The following is an 18718-nucleotide window of genomic DNA, read 5'->3' on the forward strand; positions in this document are numbered from 1 at the left end:
ATCAGGAAGCAGCTGGCCAATTTTTAATCTTTTCCTTGGAAAAGCAGGAATGTTCCTCTGCTCTTTGGTGATGCACCAGCTTCACCAGCACTTCTGATGTGGCTCCCCCATCCTGGGGAGCTACATGGATGTTTATGCTTTCATGAGTAATCTCTGTCACTACAGTGGCCAAAAGTGATGGGAGCAGTGTCTTTTTGGGGTGGCCAAGTTGTGCTATTCCCTAGAAGAAACTGATCGTCAAAGGGGGGGTTAGGTAAAGTTTTCTGAAGACTGGGTTCCATAACTTATCTCATGTTGTCCACCGAAAAATCACACAAAATCCAGTCACACTTGAAAATAATAGTTTAAGTGGATCAATAGTTTAAGAGGACAGCATCGCAGATATTGCTCACATCAGTAAAATTAAACCTGGAAGCTTAAAAACACTTAAAGTGTACAACTACACTGCAAAGAAAGGGGTTTCTTTGGCCAATAAAATACAAGAATTGAAAAAGTATGAAAAGTATTTTTGTACCTGCAATAAATGTCACATAAAGGTGCCATTGTGGAGCAATGCTACCTACAACAGCACAGTTTTGAGAAGAAAAATCTGTTTCACTGCCTTTGATCGTGTCTGTTTCATTAATTTTACCCATTAGCCCTAAAAAAGCCTTCATTTTGGAACATCCAATGTAATCCTGAGAAAGCCTTACAGGTGGTGCTGCCTCAGCAGGAAACCCACTCCTTGCTGAGGGACCGTCAGTTATTTTCAGGGGAACTAAAACAGAAGAATAAATATTACATGCTGATGGATATTTGTCAGAAAGGATGGGAGTACTTTCAACAGGGCTTGTCAGACACAATACATTCAGCACATCTACATTTCCTATGGCAAAGGGAATAGAGCGCTCCAGCTGCTCCCCTGGCAAGCCTAAAGTTTTGTCTCGTAAATTTAAATTATAGATGACATAATGGTGGGATGGAAATGGATTGCACCTATAGAGATAAATCCAGTGAAAAACCTCACGCTTTCAAGGAAAGGAAGAAAGAAAAAGGTTCTGATGCACTGCAGATCTTCCATTTGTTGTGATATTTAGCCTCTCCAACTCAACACTTTGTAAAGCAATTTGTTTCTTTTTTTTTTTTTTCATTTCCCTCCACCTCCATTGAAAGGAATGAACATTTTTGTGAAGCTCACAGAGAGTGCTAGGTTGCAAATATAACAAAAAGCTTGCCAATGCCTGCGAGTCCAAACTGGCAATGTTTTCTGTTGTGTCAGCATTTAGGTATTATTGTAGTGTTATCTTACCATAGCATAAAAAACTAACGTGGAAGCAGTTGTGCCAAAAGCTTAATGTTTGACTGAAAGCACACACCAAATATCTATAGGTATGTTTGGGATCTTTGCCAAAATATCATTTTAATATGAACCATTCAATGGATCTTCCACTCAATCACGAGAAACACTACTTTTTAATTTGAGCCAATATGACAAAAAGCACTGGCAGGTTTCCTGCATCTGATACTGATGAAGGAACATAGAGGAAATTGTTTGATAAACTGCAGTGCCTTGGGACAGTTTGACAGTCCTGGAAAGGAGACAGTTTCAGGTCTGGAGCCTGGATAAGGTTCTGCTTTTTTTTCTGCATACTGAAGTTGTCACTTTCGTGAAATGTGCAGAATTCTACAACAAATTTATCTACCTGTGTCAGTGGTAAAGAAAAGCCTTGTAAGTGAAGACAAAGGAAAGAGCAGACTAAGAGAGGGAGAATTTAGCTCAAGATGGGTAAAACGTTCTGCATCCTTTTCTGGACTTGATGGAAATGATATCTGTATGATCAATACAGGAAATCAGAAAAGTGCCGTTGTGTACTTTATCATTGGACATTAAATATTTGCAGCCGTATCAGGCTTGACAAGATAGTGGAAATACAATCTGAAGTTTAAAAAAAAACCAAACTGAAGCACACAAGTGCTTCAGACTATATTCGGATCCAGATAACTGTCTTACCATACAAATATACTATGTGTGATGAATAGGAATTTATTTCTATGACTGTTATTAAGTAGAGCCTTGTCCTTCTGATAATCCAGTGTAAATTCAACCGGCTGCACTCTGACAAACAGCAGCTCTTGAGAGAAGGTAGAAGTAACATTTGGTCATTTTTCAAACCCCTTTGATCTTTTCCATCTTCTGAACTTTATTATACTGCACATTTTGGAAGCAACTGCTGCAATGCTCTCAGCAGCAGCCCGGGACCCAGCAACAAAAAGTAGAACTGAGAATCTGGGCCCAATGACTTAAACTGCAGAAACAGCTGCTGAAGGCAAATTCGTTTGAAACAGAAAGAAGTGTTCACAGGAAACAAACTCTGATGTCTTAGAAGAAAGATTAATCCAGGCCTGGTCAATAGAGGCATGCTGGACGAGATCTCAAAAAAAAAAGGCTTGATGATAAGTGCTATGCATTAATGTTTCCATGTGTAAAGGGTTACAGCAAAGGTGGCAGCTGAAATTTGGCTTTTGAAATCTTCTGCCTGCTCCATGTGTTTTTTGTCCCTCTTCCCAGACTGACCACTGGTTGTTCCCAGTCTTCGCTGTAGCCTCCCAGCAGGACTATGATGAACCAAAACCCTTCTCAACCTTAAAATGGAACTAAGCCAGCACAGAAAATTAACATAGAAAATTACCTAATATGAGGTTGAGACAGCCAGATGATACAGCCAATGTTCCTCAGTCTTTATGCTGCCTGTTAGGGTGCTTGCAAATATTTGAATGTTCAAAATGGAGCAAGTTTAATTAGAGGGTACCTAGTATACTTCAGCTCCGAGAATAGACAGGATATTTCTTACAGTAAAACTCCTGATGAATGAAAAATCTGCTTTCCACAAATATTTTTCATTCTCACTTAAAATTTTGTTGCTTCTGCAAGCATTTCTTCAACCAAACTTATTTGATAAGACGCAGGTGAAAAGCAGACAAAAAGGGAGTGCAAACATGATAAACATGAATTCACTTAGAATTTAATAATAAAATATTGCACGTGTTTTTGTGCAGCTCTTGCCTGTCAGTGGCTCTTACAGCATCAGAATCAAATCCAGAAATTTACACACAGCTGACAGCAATGTGTCTAACACCTGATCATTCAAGATAAACACCGGAAAAAGTAAAGTGAGGACCATAAAGGACCAGATTTTAAAAGCATTATGGGATCTAATGCTGCAATTAGGCACATTGGACTTAGGTTTTAAGAGGAACCTTGCACATATCTATCTGAACAGGCTGGGTCCCATCTGCCCCAAGCACAAGCCACTTCAGACCTGGAAAGATACAAAACTGCAACAGCATCTCTGCCAGGCACCTTATTTGAACACACCAAGGTATCAATTTAGTCATCCAGTTTCCAGACCTAAAATGATTTGCATACCACCACCAAGCACTCCTTTGCTGTCAGAAAATGTACCTTTGTAGGACTTCAGCTTCCTGGAAGCCAAACGGAAATCTGAAACTGGTCTTCTTATAGACTAGGTAAATACGGCACACTGAGATGCCACAACAATGTTTTGTAAAGACTAACTCCTGCTCATTTTTTGGAAGTAATTCACACTTAACACTTAACCTGAACAGAAATAAGAGCCTCCCTCTGGTGTAAGACTTTGATCTCCCCATTGTGTTAAACCAACAGTAAATGTTTGACACAACAATAGAAGGCTTAATGTTCTCAGTTTAAAAATAAAATTAAAATAAATAACATTTTTAAAAAAAGAATAATTATATATATAATTATTAAATGAGCAGCTACTTAAAAAAAAAAAAAAAATCATGACATATCGGCCCACTTAACACACTTGTGCAACAGCTTCAGCCTGGGTATCTCTCTGTTGGCTTCTGCGGATTTAGGCTGGAATATGATGGCTGACACTGGAAGGAAGAATATGTTACCCTGCTAAACTCAGGGGAGATAGAGCTCCAAAAGCAGTTATCAAAGCTTCCTTATAGCCTCATCCATCTTCAGGCTTTGCCTCTGAAATCAGAAAGCTCAGAACAGCTCCTGACATGCCACAACACTACTCAAACCGAAAACCCCCAGAACACACCCCTGAGCCAGCGCCGTGGTGCCAAAAAGAGGAATAAGTCACCGGGCCCTCCAGAAGGGGAAAAAACAGTTCAAACCCCCTAGAAAAACCACAAGTCAGAGAGGGAAGTGTGCTGCTGGCCTACATGAAAAGTCACTCGCCACCTGGCAGGGCCGGAAGCCCTAAAGAGTCATTAAAGCCTGATGTATGGAAGTGGGTTTTTTCTTGCAACCAGAAACAGGGCTTCGAGTTTTGGTCGCCTTTGCCATAAAACAGTGAATCACGGGTTCCTAGTGTGCCAGTCTCTGCTGGGGCACTTAGCAGTACTGTCTGCACCAACAAATGCTCCTTTTTCTCCAGGCTAGGTTGTGAAAGATGACAAAACTAGTCTTAAGGTCTCCCTTTTTTTCTCCTCTGGTTGCTGTGCCCCCTCTCTAGTGTTAGATGACTAGTTTAAGAGAGATACTGTAGGGAATTTTGGTTTGCTTATTAGGCTTTGTACATTAATACTGACTCCATAATTTCTCCTTTGACCAGCTTAGGGTCACCGAAACTGTTAAAATAAGGAGAATTACTATGCCATGCTGAATCTAAGTGAACCCTTTGGTGTTTCTGAGACCTTAGCACTTCTAGTGTTACAGAGACACAGTGGTACCTAGCAAAATCCTGAACACAAGCATTAAGACTTTTCAGTGGCTATTTTATCTGTGATTCTGGTAATTCATCATACTAATACCTAATTGGTTTTCCTAACTGCATAGAGGGTCTGCCTTTTGACAATATATGAAGTATTTTTAAAATTGGGGTATATATGGATCACACTGCCTGCCTGCAATGTCCTGTGGCATTCAGTGCATAGTTTCTCAACATGAACATTTATGATCTCAGAGGTGCCGTACATGTCATTTATTATAAATAATGCCCCTGGTCCATGGTCAGCTTTATCTTTGAAGGAGAGCAGCAGCTTGAAGGCCGCTCCTCAAATAACTTAACTTCCTGCCTTAAGGTAGTTCTGTGGGCCAGATGAACTATTCAGTGAAAACACTGATGTGCACATGTTCTAGCATACCTATTTATTGCTCTCTTTAAAGAGTTTATCAGCTAGATAGAGTAATATGGCATTGCAACTTCAAGTAGGAAAAACAGAATAATTCTGTTGTTTTTTTTTTCCAAAAATAAATTATTTTGAAACTGGTTGGAGATTCAGAATGATTGCTTTATTTTGCTAATAAATGCATAGCTAAAAATGAGGCACAGGATTACATCTGCTGTATAAAGCATGTCTATTTCCAGCGGGAAATATAACCTCTGTAGCTTAGTGGTAGAAATACTGGCTATAGTGTTCATACCAACTTCTCATTGCCAGGAACAATGCACAGGCTTTGAGGATGGGAAGAGAAGAATAGTATATCCACTTAAAACTACAGAGATGATCCAGATGCACAGAGCAGAATTTGGAATGGATCCAACATGCAGGGGGGAGCACCCCTAGCCTCGGATAAAGCGCTATGGGATCTTTTCACAGGAGTAAATTGCAGATTGCAAAACAGTTACCTTAACTAGTTCCTGATGTGCTGTATCACACCACATTCAAATCTCCATCTGTGGTGTCTGCAACTACTGTTCATAAAATGAAGGTTTCATCTCAGAAATAAATATGATGTAGCTTTCTGATAATGCCACAGAGTGATTTTCATCATGTCATAGGCCCAGTCCTTTAATTGAAAGGTACTCCAGGCTTGTGCAAATCCCACATAATGCTTAATCTGGAGGTCTAGGAGAGTATGCAGACATAATTTTCAATATTATCATGTTGCACTCTAAATATATTTCTTAACGCATTGTTCTTTTCCTGTCTCGTCACACCGGGTTGCTACTCATTGTTACAGAGCATCCATGTACCACCCCAGACATGACTGCATTTTCAAAGAATGAAGTGCTTTTAATACAGCAGTATATATAGTACAAAGGCTTGGATAACCACATGGCATGTCTATATCATACCACACAACATTATTGACCCGTGAAGCAGAGACACAAGTCTGCGTGCAAACCTCTCTCCTCGACACTTCTCTTTTGGTGGGGTCACAGCTCGCTGAGTCCTTCCCCTTGTTCTTGGCTGTTTGTCTAAGCTGGAGAAGAGCAGCAGCAATATTCCTGAGAAGCTCTCTAGTGGTAAACTCCTCATGAGCTGATCTGAACTGATACTGAGCGACCAGAGACACTAAAGGGGAAAAAAAAAATCAAGTTGACTAGTAACAATCATAAACTAAGTAGGCTGAAGCACTGGGCAAACTGAGAAATGCTCCACTGCCCTAGCTCAAAGCAGGACACAGTTTAAGAGCAGTAAAGAAGTATTTTACTTTTCAGGTGGGAAAACAAAAACAAAACAGAGTCCAAGAGTGAGGGATTCACAGAGAAGGGAATACCATGCTGACAGGAAAAGAGCAAAGTGGATTAAAGAGACAAAAAGGTGTTTGATAAGACTAAGCAGGGAAAAAGGAGGCAGGAAGAGGAGGAAAAAAATCTGCAGGAAGAAACACAATGTGAGAATCTTCTTCAGTGAAACAATGACAAAAAATTCCTGTGTGAGTCTGATGTGTCTTGATGCTGTCTCTAGAAATACATATGGATCACTTTATGATCAAATTTCTAACAATATCTTCCTATTATTTTATTTGGATCAGATATGATCACCCCAACAAAGCTCAGAGAAGTGGCCACAGGAAAGTGAATCTCTTTAATAACTGCAGAAAAGGTTAGAAGCAAATAATCTGACTGGACACAATAGCTGCATATTTTTGTGGCCTCTTTACATTCTATTCCTTCCAAGTTTCAAATATACAAATGGTAGACCAAGGAAAAATACTATTAAATTTAATCATGACATAATAAATTTCTGCAAATGTACATTTATTTCAAATATGATTTTAAAAGAATCCTGACGGTACTTGGCTAAAATTATCTCTGGTATAATTCCACTGAATTAAAGAGGTTGCAGAAGGAGGGAGTGAATTTGCCTCCTGGTGCTAATGGTAAAAAAAAAAAAAAAAAAAAAAAAAAAAGAGTTTTATGTCAAGATGGTTTTTATGAACTTGAATCCAGTTTCTAATCATCCAGATTGCCCTGTACAATAAACTCTTGATTATGACTGCTGGCGTTAACAGTAATAAGACAAGATGATATGCAGCACAATTTTCTTCATTCAGCTTTTCATTCTCCCACTGCTCCTAAAAAGTCTCCATATCTTTCTGTTGGTTTTGTTTAAAAGTCATGTAAAATTAGATATTATCAATCAAGTCACACATTCTCAAGTGCAAAAACATTATTTTGTTGATTGCCATGTAGCTCTGTGGGACGAATTGGAGCTGCTCCGCTCCTTGTTCGGGAAAGTTGGCACTGTTGTGCTCATGTAACTTTCTGTTGAACTGATAGCACAAGAGAAAGCAATGTCTTTCCTTTGGAATAAAGCAGAGCTGTGGAGATGCATTGAAGACACTTATCTACATTCTTTCCACTCCATATCTTCAACCCTTCACACTTCTCTCCACCAGTGCTAATTGAACTAAGGAGGAAAAAAATTAGATGTTTGCACTCAGACAAAATTATTTGAAGAGAGAACTGCTTGCTGGAGAGATAATCAACAAAAGGCTTTCATTTTGAAATCAGTCTGGCATTTCCCTGGATGTCTTGTTTGGATTCAGGGTTTGGAAACCCTGTGGCCCTGGCTCTGTGTGGTTAATCAGCAACAAGATTTTTTTTGTAAGCATGAGAAAAGGCAGTTGCTGTAGAAATCCTAGCATGAGCAGTATGGCTCATGGAATGCCCAAGCATCCTGGAATTACTGCTTCAAATAAGAAAAAGATGTGGGATTTGAGACTTTGGGGAGTTTTTCCTCTCTATTTCAAACATCTCTCCAAGTGTCTTTGCTCAATCAGCTAAATGGCATTCTTCTCTGACTGGCCGTGATTTTCATCTGTATTTTTTATTTAGTCCTATAGCAAAATCTTCCACTTCTGTAACACCAGAGACATTTATGTGGCTGATGTTTTAAATGGATGTGTGGAAAATCTTCTTCTCTTCCAAATAATTAAAGCATCATAATTCTCCACTGTAACAATATAGGCTGAAGGCAGAGGCAGCTTACCAACTGCAAGCTACAGGCAACAGGATCAGATAGAAAACAGCAACAACAATAAAACCAAAACAACACACAAAAAACCAAACCAAACCAAACCAAAAAAAACATAAAAATAAGGAGAAGGAATAAGACCACCAAGGTTTGTAGTGGTTAGTGGTCACTAAAGTGATGCCTACAGCCCTGTGACGTGTTGGTTTGAGCATAGCTCTGACAAGGATACTACATTTTACTTAGGAGAAATCAGTTACCTGACCAGGACATGTGGTTCTTCCAAGCTAATCAGTCTGATTTTTGTAAAAAGGAAAGCAAGGAGCCTCATAGAGATTAGTCTTCCGGCACAATGGTGTTGGTGGACTAGACTAGACTTGCTCTCAGAAGATCCCTCTGCAGCGCTGTGTCTTTTTTTGGGATCCCTAACACAAGAAGGACATGGAGGTGTTGGAGTAAGTCCAGAGGAGGCCTTGTAGATGACCCAAAACCTGGAGCAGCTCTTCTCTGGAGACAGGCTGAGAGACTTGGGGTTGTTAGGCTTGGAGATGGCACCAGGGAGAAGTTTAGAGCACCTTCCAGTACCTGAAGGGGATACAGAAAAGATGGGGATGGAGTTTTGGCAAGGGTATGTAGTGATAGGATGAGGGGAAATGGTTTTAAACTGGAAGAGAGGAGATGTAGATTGGATATTGGGAAGAAATGCTTTCTTGTGGGGGTGGTGGGACACTGAAACAGGTTGTCCAGAGAAGCTGTGCATGCTTCATCCCTGACAGTATTCAAGGCCAGGTTGACTGGGGACTGGCAACATAAAGAAATAGCCCAGTTTCTAGCAATTTCTTTCTCACAACAGGGCCCAGAGAGGTTTAAAGCAGCATAAATGCCTCTCTAAATTTCCGGAGTTTCTGACCTTATGTCTGCTGTTTTGCAGAGGAGGCAGAGATTTGATCCCCAGCTGACCACAAACTGTGGGCTCCCTTCAAAAACCTCTTTCTGTAGTGGATTGCAGACAGTTATTACAACATTCCCTTTCAGTAAGTGACCTCATGCACATGGCATTTTATCTTCAGAGCTAACTGCTCATGTCTGATACACAGCTCGCTGCACAAACAGTCCTCTGACAACTCTGCAGAAGCAGAAGCAGGCACTGAAACACATGGCTGTTTTGCAAGGCAGCTTCTTTTGATTCACTCACTGCCTTCCTCAAGCCTTCTTTTTCAGAGCTGTAGGTAGCACTCATCCCTATCTTGCCCACAGATGCTGATCAACAGTGAGGGAGGCTGAGAAGGAAAACAAAGGTATGCACTGACCTGTGGCTTCCAACACTTCTGGCTTCCCAAAACCAGAGGTGGGTGCAAGGAAACCCACACTGGGGCCAACAGCCTCCCTGGATATCCTCCATGACAGCTTTTGTCACAGTTTGCTCTGCCCTGCTCCCTTAGTAAATGGTCTTTGATAAGTCTCTTTCTACCACCTGACACATTTTCCATGGCAAGTTGCCACTTTTTAAAGATCTTCCACCAGCCTCACAGAATAAAACTAACACTCACTGATTCCACACACTTTGACACAGAAATAAATATTTTATGCATGCAGATAGACCCAGTGAGACTCCCAACCTCAGCAGTAGGGCTCATTGTCAATTGCAGTCATTACAGCACCTGAATAATTGTTATTGCTCCTTACTTGGCATTCCTCCACAAGCCAAAGAGACCAACAGAAATAGCCATGAAGTGGAGCATATGCTGTGCCTTGTTCCAACTGAAACACTCCAGAAGTTGGGGAGTAAATTTTATCTGCCATAGGAGTAATGCTACCAGGAGTCTCTGCTTAAATGATACATCACTGCACCCCATCCTAGTGCAGGGCTGGAATATGTGGATTTAAGCAAATATACATGCACATAAACACATGTACAGACATGAATGCATACTTCTGTATGAGTTGGGTTTTGTGCATATGCATTGATACATATATATACATACATTTATATACATGTATCATATACACATATACAAATGCATGCATAAATATACATGTATTGATGCTTTTTTTTTAATACGCATGGTAATTTTACTCGCCAACAGCAGGCAATTTGCTTAACTTCCTTAAGGAATTTATTTCTTTGAGTGAGAAATAAAATTTAGTATTTCATAAAAGGTATGGAATTCTTTTGAAAGTATATAGGAAACATTGTTTCAGACCCAGACATTAAGATTCGCAGCCTGAGAAATGCAAAAAGGAAAAGAACTAACCTCAAAACCAGGCTAATCACATGCACACTACAGCTTGTTATTTTGCATCCTTCCCCCTGCTCCTCAAAATGTCATTAATGCATAGAAATTCTCAGAAACGGAAAAATTGTTATAGAGTTAATCCTGACATTTCCAGAATGCCACCATGAAGTGGTTGAGTGGCACTATTTAACACGGAGCCAAAAGCAGAAATAGTGAAAAATGTACTTTCAGACTGCTGCTGTTGACCTTCTACAGACTTGGTAATTGTTGTTGACATGACAACCTTCAGGAGAAGCAATGCATTTCACTGGTTACAGAAATACACCACAACCCACCTCCGACTCAAACTCAACCCACTTCTCCCAAGTGCATTGTTCCAGCTGCTGGGTCAGATGGCAGAGTAGGGAAAGGTAGCTATATGGCATAGGAGGACAACTGTGTACAGGGATTGGCCATATTTAAGAAAGAAGACTGGCATAGGGATACTTTTTACGCTGAACTTTCTTTTTTTCCCATCTCACCACCCAAAAGCTGGAGGGAAGTCCTATGGACACCAGTCCTACAGAGGACACCAGTCCCATAGATCTTCTCTTGAGCTGAGATAGGAAGGGCTGAACCTTAGGGATGGCTAAAGAAAAATGGCACCTCTTCTGCAGCTGGCATGGTGCTATCTCAATTTGCATGACACCAGGACCATTTAAAGTACAAGAAGTTCACTCTTTGTGAGACGCTCAGTGTACTTTACAACACTACTGAGAGGACCTGACTCCCTCAGCACAGGCTGAGGCACAGCATTGTGCTTCATATTTGTTGTGTTTCATATTTTTGTCTTCTGGGTAATTTAAAATGCCAGAAATTAATTTACTGATTTTTTCAAAAAATTGTTCTGTAACACCATATTTAGTCCGTTACTTGGACATTTTAAGCTGCTCTGTTCAGAGGAGGGCCTTGCACCTTTTCCCAGTTTCACAGTGAGCCAAACTCAAAACTCCTGCCTTGATAACAAGTTCATCTGTATCTTTGGAGAGGTATATTTGTCCCCTTTGAAAACAGAGCCAGGTGGACAGTTGTATTCAGAGCTAGGGACACCACATTTCTGCAGAGGTGTGTTTCTGTGATACCACCCATGTGCGGCAGTGCCCTTCCTGTGCATCTGCTACCACAAGGGCTTTGCCCAGGAGCAAAACACAACAGCTGAAAGCACAGTCCTCTGCTGTCTGTTCTCCTCTTCCCACTCCTCACTACTTTGTGACCAAACTGCTTTCTGAACCATGAGATCTCAGCTTTTAGAACATCTCACAGCTCACTGACCATTATAATATCAGCCTAGTGAACGAAGACTGTTCCGAGTCTTTCTTCTTGAAATGGAGAGCGAAAAACCTTTGGCACAGCAAACGTTAACATGTCGTGGGGAGAGAAACCCAGTGTCAGCCTTTTTAACACTTCCAGGTGGATTGTTATTTGACATACCACAGAAGACACCCTTGTTTATTGACATTTACTTTTTCTTTGCAGGAACAGTCACACTCCCCAGTCATTGGTTTTCTTGTGGCTTTCATGCTGAGCCTGTAAGTACAGGATGTTCAAGAGCTGTCCCATATGGTGGCATGCTGTCTATTGTTCAGATGATTGGCTTCAAGCACTGGCTGGCTTTCACTTTTTGCTTTGAGTTGCTTGTGGCTGAAACTTGCATCAATTGTTGGGATGGGGTGGAGAAACCGGGTCCCAGCCGAAGGGTGAATCCTCCAAGGGGCTTCTTTTCATTACATCAATTTAACACATCTGCTGGAGTTAGATTTCTTTGTGTATTAAGAGCATTATGGTTCAAATTAGGGGGATATTTTAAGATCATAAGAATAGAATTCTTTTCTAATACAGTGGTGTATATTTTTGGTTTCTTTATAATTCTTATTTATTTTAACACATTTGTAATTTGTCCAGAGCTTAGGTTAATGTGTCTATTTATGTGTTTGTCTTGAGTGCTTGTTACATGTAGATTCATCAGTAGACTTGATTAAGTTAATTTTCTTGTATCCTGGACTATTAAGAGCATCCACATATCAACTGAATGGTGAAACAAAAGCTATCTACATTAGAAAGAAAAACTTGAGAACAGGTTGATGGCATGTTTTTCATTTGCTTTCTCTCTCTTCCTGTAAGAGGCCTTCCACAATTTTTCCCTGCTTCTTTCCAAATAGAAAGAGAAGTTGCAATGTCGTAACAGGAATCCACATAGAAAAACTATTCTCTATTCTGGGTGAGATAATAAAGCACCCAGAGTGCATCAAATTGTATATTACTAAGCCCTGATAGTAATGGTTATGAATTACTCTCTGACCTCAGCTGGTGACCAACCTCTGTCTTAAAGTGTAAAGTTTGATGGTCCCTGCAATTTTATTCTGCCCATTGTAAACCTCTTTTCAGGACTCTCAGTAGATACTCACTGCCTTATCTAGGCTGCCCTGAAAACTAGTTTTAGCTTGGAGCCTTGCTGGTTTGTACAGCCTGAAAAAGTAAAAACAAAACAAAAGAAAAGAAAATAGGAAAAAGAAAAAAAGGAAAACAAAACAAAACAGGAAAAAAAGAGGAAAAAAAAACCCACCGCCAAGATGGCAACTCATGTGACAAGATAAAACAAGCAAATTTCAATCTATAAAATTCTTCCTTACTTACAAGACACTTGGCAGAATTTGAGGAGTATTGAGATCTGTCTTCACTAGAGGATCCAATGTGTATGTTATCCTCTAATTTAATACCAAACACTGCTACTTAAAAATCTAGCTCTTTCATTTAAAATAACAAATAAAACAAACAACAACAACAAAAAACATTAAAAATAATTAGAAGTCCACCCCCACAACTGACAAATGAACTAAAATACCAATTTATCATAAAAACAAAACAACTGAGATATTCCCAGTGAGATACACACAGACTATCTCACCACCTCAAAGCAGATCCCTAAAAGTCAAGCCCCACACCACAGCTGATGGCAGCATCTTCTTGCCCATTTTTGTTGGTCATTTCCACTCGCACAAGACTGATCTCTGGAAACTCATTCAATCTAAGAATAATGGCTCTCAGACCTGAACATCTTTGAATATTTGTTCCGAGGAGACTTTGTACCCAGAGTCATAGCAAAACGCAAATGGTTTCAACAGGACTTGCTGGAATCCAGAGGACATAGGAGTGTTAGGAGAGGCTGGAACAGAGTCTTGCCACTTTCTAAGCAAGATCACATTGTCTTCCCTAATCACGTAGAGTTTTTCTAGCCTAATTTATTCTTTTCAGGAAGGATTTTGTGGAATGTGTGGGGGCGGAGGTGTCCTGATGCCACCGGGCATTCCCTGTGGCTCCGGTCCCGGCATTCCCCAAGGCACGGCAGGCAGGTTTGGGGAGCCTTGCATCAGCAGGACTATTAAGTACACGCTCTATTTGAGCGGGCGTGCACACTGGATCTCTTTTCTCCCAACTCATTATTAATGGTGTGTGTGTGTTGGGATGGGGAGACTGCCTGAAATTACAAATGAGCTAATTTCCTTTTGCAACTGTACATCAAGAACTGAGAAGTTTGTAACACTTCTTTCATCCCAGGCAGACTCCACATCCCAAGGAGCATTTTTAAGGGTTTTTTTCCTCCTCCCCACCATCCCCCCCCACCCAACACACATGCTCTTTTTGTATCTCTACTAATTCAAAAATTTCAACAGCACTACTGTGGAGGGAAATACTTGCTAAAATAAAACATGATGCCTGAAAGAGAAAGAATTATCCAAATCTAATTATTAGACACTGCAAGCATTTTGAGAGTCAGAGATCCTACTGAGATGGCAGAATGCCTCATAAGTAATGCAGCAGGCAGGTTTTATTTCATTTCTAGGAGACTATTCATCTGTGGATACAAAGAATCTTTGATAAGTATGTGCATGAAGAAAAATCACTATCATTTCAGTGACACCATCAATTACTAGTTAGCAAGTAACACTGGGCTGCAAAACATATGAAGTGTGCCCAGCTTGTAACTGGTATAATCAGGGAGTAAATAGCATGCCGATTATTGGCATGTTGGCAACTACATGGGAGATGGGTATGATAGGAAACAGTTTTAACCTGAAATTATTCACAGAGGTTATCCACAGTTCTTGAGGAGGAGGGAAGCAACCTGGCACACAATAAACTTGCAGGCAAGACCCTGCAGAAGTTGGCAGTCTCAGATAAGGTATTTTGGGACTCATAAAATTGCTAAACTTTTTTAATGTTGACAACTGGACTATGATTCACATGCAGCAAAGGCCTGAGGACATTCATTCATTCATTCATTCATTCATAAGAATTAACTAATGCAGCATTTTAAAGCAGGGAGTTTTTTACCCTTTAGATTATTTAGATTATTATTTAGGTTGGGACTGGCATTATTAGTGGGTTGACAGGAAGACAGCATACTCATGTTCTCATGCATGGAATTGTGTAGAGGTTTGACTGAGTGTGCTGAAATATCTTTAATTGATTTGGAAGTATTTGGGTTTAATACTAACAAAAATTTACTTGTGCAATGTGCCGCATTTTAACTCAATCATGGTAAACAAGGTAACTGCCATTTGTTTTGATCCAATACTTCATCTCCACCTTGCTGTAATATTCCTTCATTTCAGGTATTGCAATGTTCAGAGGGGACTTGCCAGTGGTCTGATATTTGCTCTCATTTCTGTTTTGTGTTTCTATGGTGTCTTACATCACTTGCTTGGGATTTTTAGAGGACAACCACATGTTCTGCTCCCACACCCACCACTCCTGGAAGCCTCAGCGGTAAACGTGTCCATGCAACAAGACACACTGGTTCCTGGTGCTGCTACAGAGAAAAAAGACTTAAAGGCTGCTGTGGCCTCTTGAGGCAAGAAAGCAGATGCAACCAAACTCAGGAGGATATTTGTATCACCGAGTTAAAAAGTTTAATAGGAATAAAGGAGTAGGGAAGAGGATTCCATCCTCACTGCCCTTGCTCCAGGGGATACAGTTCTACCACCTTCAGGAATGCTGGAAAATGTACCCTGAATACTCCAGCTCCGGAGAAAATTTACTGTGTGTTAGACCTTGGGTCAGCTATCTTATAGACAGAAATCCACAGGAAACTGGCCCATATTGGCTTACAGAGCTGGTCTGTGAGCAGTCCACCTGCTGCCTTCAAGATCTTTCAGATGTCAGATTTCCAATGCACACTTTTCTGGTGAGAGCTTTTGGGTTACTGACGCGATCTGCGACCTATTATATCTCCTTTTTGGAGCGCATTTAACTGATCGGGATCTGCCGAGAGGTCCGCACGCAGCGCTCGCCTCTCACAGAGGAGCAGTGAACTCCGGCACTGACTTCTCGGGTGAGACACTTGCTCAATGCTCACTAGTGTTTCCAGCAACAGCAGTCAACCCCCAATTAGAATTTATGAATACACGTTTTATTGAGGGGAAAAAATAAAACAATTTGGGGCAGGAGACTCAAAGAGGGTAATTAAAAGACATAGAATCTGTAAAATATCTTTAAAACACCCAATATCAAGAACTTACATATGCTCTAATACTCATATATATATAGGTAAACCTTATTTACACATCCAGATTAATTACCTATGAGGGGAAGAGGAAGGAGGGATATGCCCGACGCTTGTCCCGTATAGGGTCGCGGTTTGTGTGCAGGTGAGACAGGAACACCTTAGGGACACGTACCCAGAATACAATCCCTTACTTTGTTCCTGAGGTGGTCTAGGTACTTGTATAGTAGCCGTTGTATAGTATTGTTGCCCTTTTCCCGCCACTGACCCTCTGTAGCTAGCAGCTAGCAGCTGGCTACCTCCCCCTCATGGCGTCCGTCCGAGTTGTTGTTTTCTGGCAGGGGAGGCAGGCAGGAGAGGGTTTAAACTGCCACGTGGAGCAGCCATCTTTAAGCCAGTTATGACTGCTGACCTAAAGGGCATATTATATTCGTGTGAGGAAAGGTCTGGTCCTTCACAGTTACTAAAGGAGTTCTGGAAGGACACTTGTATCAGTGGTAGAGATGTTTAACAATATACTTCTTGTTCATACTAATTCTGATAAATTGCAATGCTCAATACAATTCCATGGCAGCCCTGTGAGTTAAAGTGCTCTCAATAACATAAAAATTACCAAAGTGCACCTTCACAAAACCTACTATTCACAATTTTTCAGTCAATTAATATGGAAAATGTAAAGGAGAGCAGACTGTTTTCTATATCAACAGTTCACTGAGAAGATTGTTTTAATTACAAGGCTCTCACGTCTTTTTATATTAGGTGTCTTGTTGAGGTTGAAGAGCCATTAGTGTCTCAATGTCTTGCAAAGCTTTCTCTACAATTGTATAATAGCTACTTAACAGTTATATGAAGCATACCATTTAAACAAAATTTAAGTCCACAATTACTCTGTTAATAAAATGTAAATTTAAAAATACATACAACCATCATGAAGATGGAACATTTAATTCTCACTTACCTTCCCACAGAATGAAGGGTTAATTTGGTAAAACGGGTAAGAAGACTGCAGTAATTGCTCTTATCTGCCTTTTTGTGGGTGAAAATATCTTCTAAGACTTCGAATTCTGAGGCCTAAATCAAGTGTTCATTTTACCCAGTTATAGCTTCCCTGGAACATTAGAAGGAACAATTAGCATAGATATACCTGTGTATCTTAAGTTATGGTTAATGCATGGGAATGGTGTGCTTAATTTTACTGCTTTGAAAATATACCCCTGAAGAATAAAAGAAAGACTTTAGAGCTCTCAAGAACAGTAAAAGGGGAAGAGCCTGATTTATTTACTTTCTCTTTTGTGATAAACTTGTTCTTTCTGGTCGTAATACTCTACAACGAACATGAAAGTAAAAAAAATTGTGACAAAGAGGATTCCTGAGCACTATGAAGTTCAGTGGAAATAGTGCTTCAACATGTCTCAGTCAGAAGGTAGCAGACACTGTGGGTTTTGTCTTACAGAGCTATTGTTCGATGATTATAGTATGAAAATGAGCCTTTCTGTGATCATTACTATTAGGAAGAAGAAGCAGGTCAGTCCAGGAGAAGTGGCAATGCCAGCCAGCATTTAATACAGGTAAGTTTTTCTGATGCTGGAGCAGTCAGAGAAATTGTTGTGGAAGGAAAATCAAGAACAGTTTTATAACAAGGAAGATGGGTGACATTGACCAGAAAATGAAGGTCCAGTACAGACAGGAGCAGCTGCCAGGAACCAGGGAGCAGTGTGAAATAAAGACTTAGCCTTCACGATTCCTGAAGCTCACATTGTCATTTGTTTTTATTTTTTTCCTCAGTAGGACAACCAGCACCAAATTTCCAAACAAAGGGAGAAAGAAGTGTCAGTTTGAAAAGTTAAGCCTCAGGGAACAAGATCACTCTAGGAACCCAGAATTAAAGGGCCTAAGGGACTTTCACACACAAAACCCACCAAATGCCAGTGGTAGTTGGCCGAAGTCAAGCTCAGAAACTTTTTTAAAGCTGCATGAAAATCTTGGCCATACATGTCTGTTAAGTCTCTCTCTCGAGGCTGATCAGAAAACAGCAATTTGAGTATTTGTTGTTACCTTCGAACAAAATAGATATTGGGAAGCCACTTCACCTTTTTGGGACAGAACCTGTTCTCATTATTCCTTTTCAAATGTCAGTCTTCCTTAAATTAATGAAGCTGCCTCTTTTACAAGTCCAGATGAGAATAACATCTGGGGACATGTAGGCACCTAACTTCTACAATGTGCTTAAATAGGATTTAGGAACCTCAATCATACTGGATTTCATTCTAGATGGTGTGACTAGGAAACGTTGAATGTGAGTGACCGACTCACACAGACAAGGGAGCTTCATTTTAGCCCCAGTTTTACCTTCATCTTGGTCTGACCTTGCCTATAAAGATCAGAATAGTCATTCACACTTCCTAAGGAGCTCACACCTCAGATTTGGAGGAAGATCCCTTCTTTCAGAATTCCACTGGTTGACATATTACAGCAAGGGGCATTTCTCATTATCATTATCTGCTACTCTGTAAATTATTATATTCTGTCTCATAACAAAACACAGTCAGAATGTAAATCAAAACATGAATTTTCATGTAGATAGTTTCACTTGTCCACCCTATATTTAATGCTCACTATCTGCTCAAAAGGAGCTAGAGAGGAAAACTGTTGTGTTTGCACTGTTGTGTTGTAATTTTACCATTAAGGGCTATATCAATTTTTTTTTTTCAAGTGCTAAACTGTATTATTTCCTGTGTCTGTATTATGGGACCTC

Source organism: Apus apus, chromosome Z (genome assembly GCF_020740795.1).
Source record: "Apus apus isolate bApuApu2 chromosome Z, bApuApu2.pri.cur, whole genome shotgun sequence".
Taxonomy (NCBI): domain Eukaryota; kingdom Metazoa; phylum Chordata; class Aves; order Apodiformes; family Apodidae; genus Apus; species Apus apus.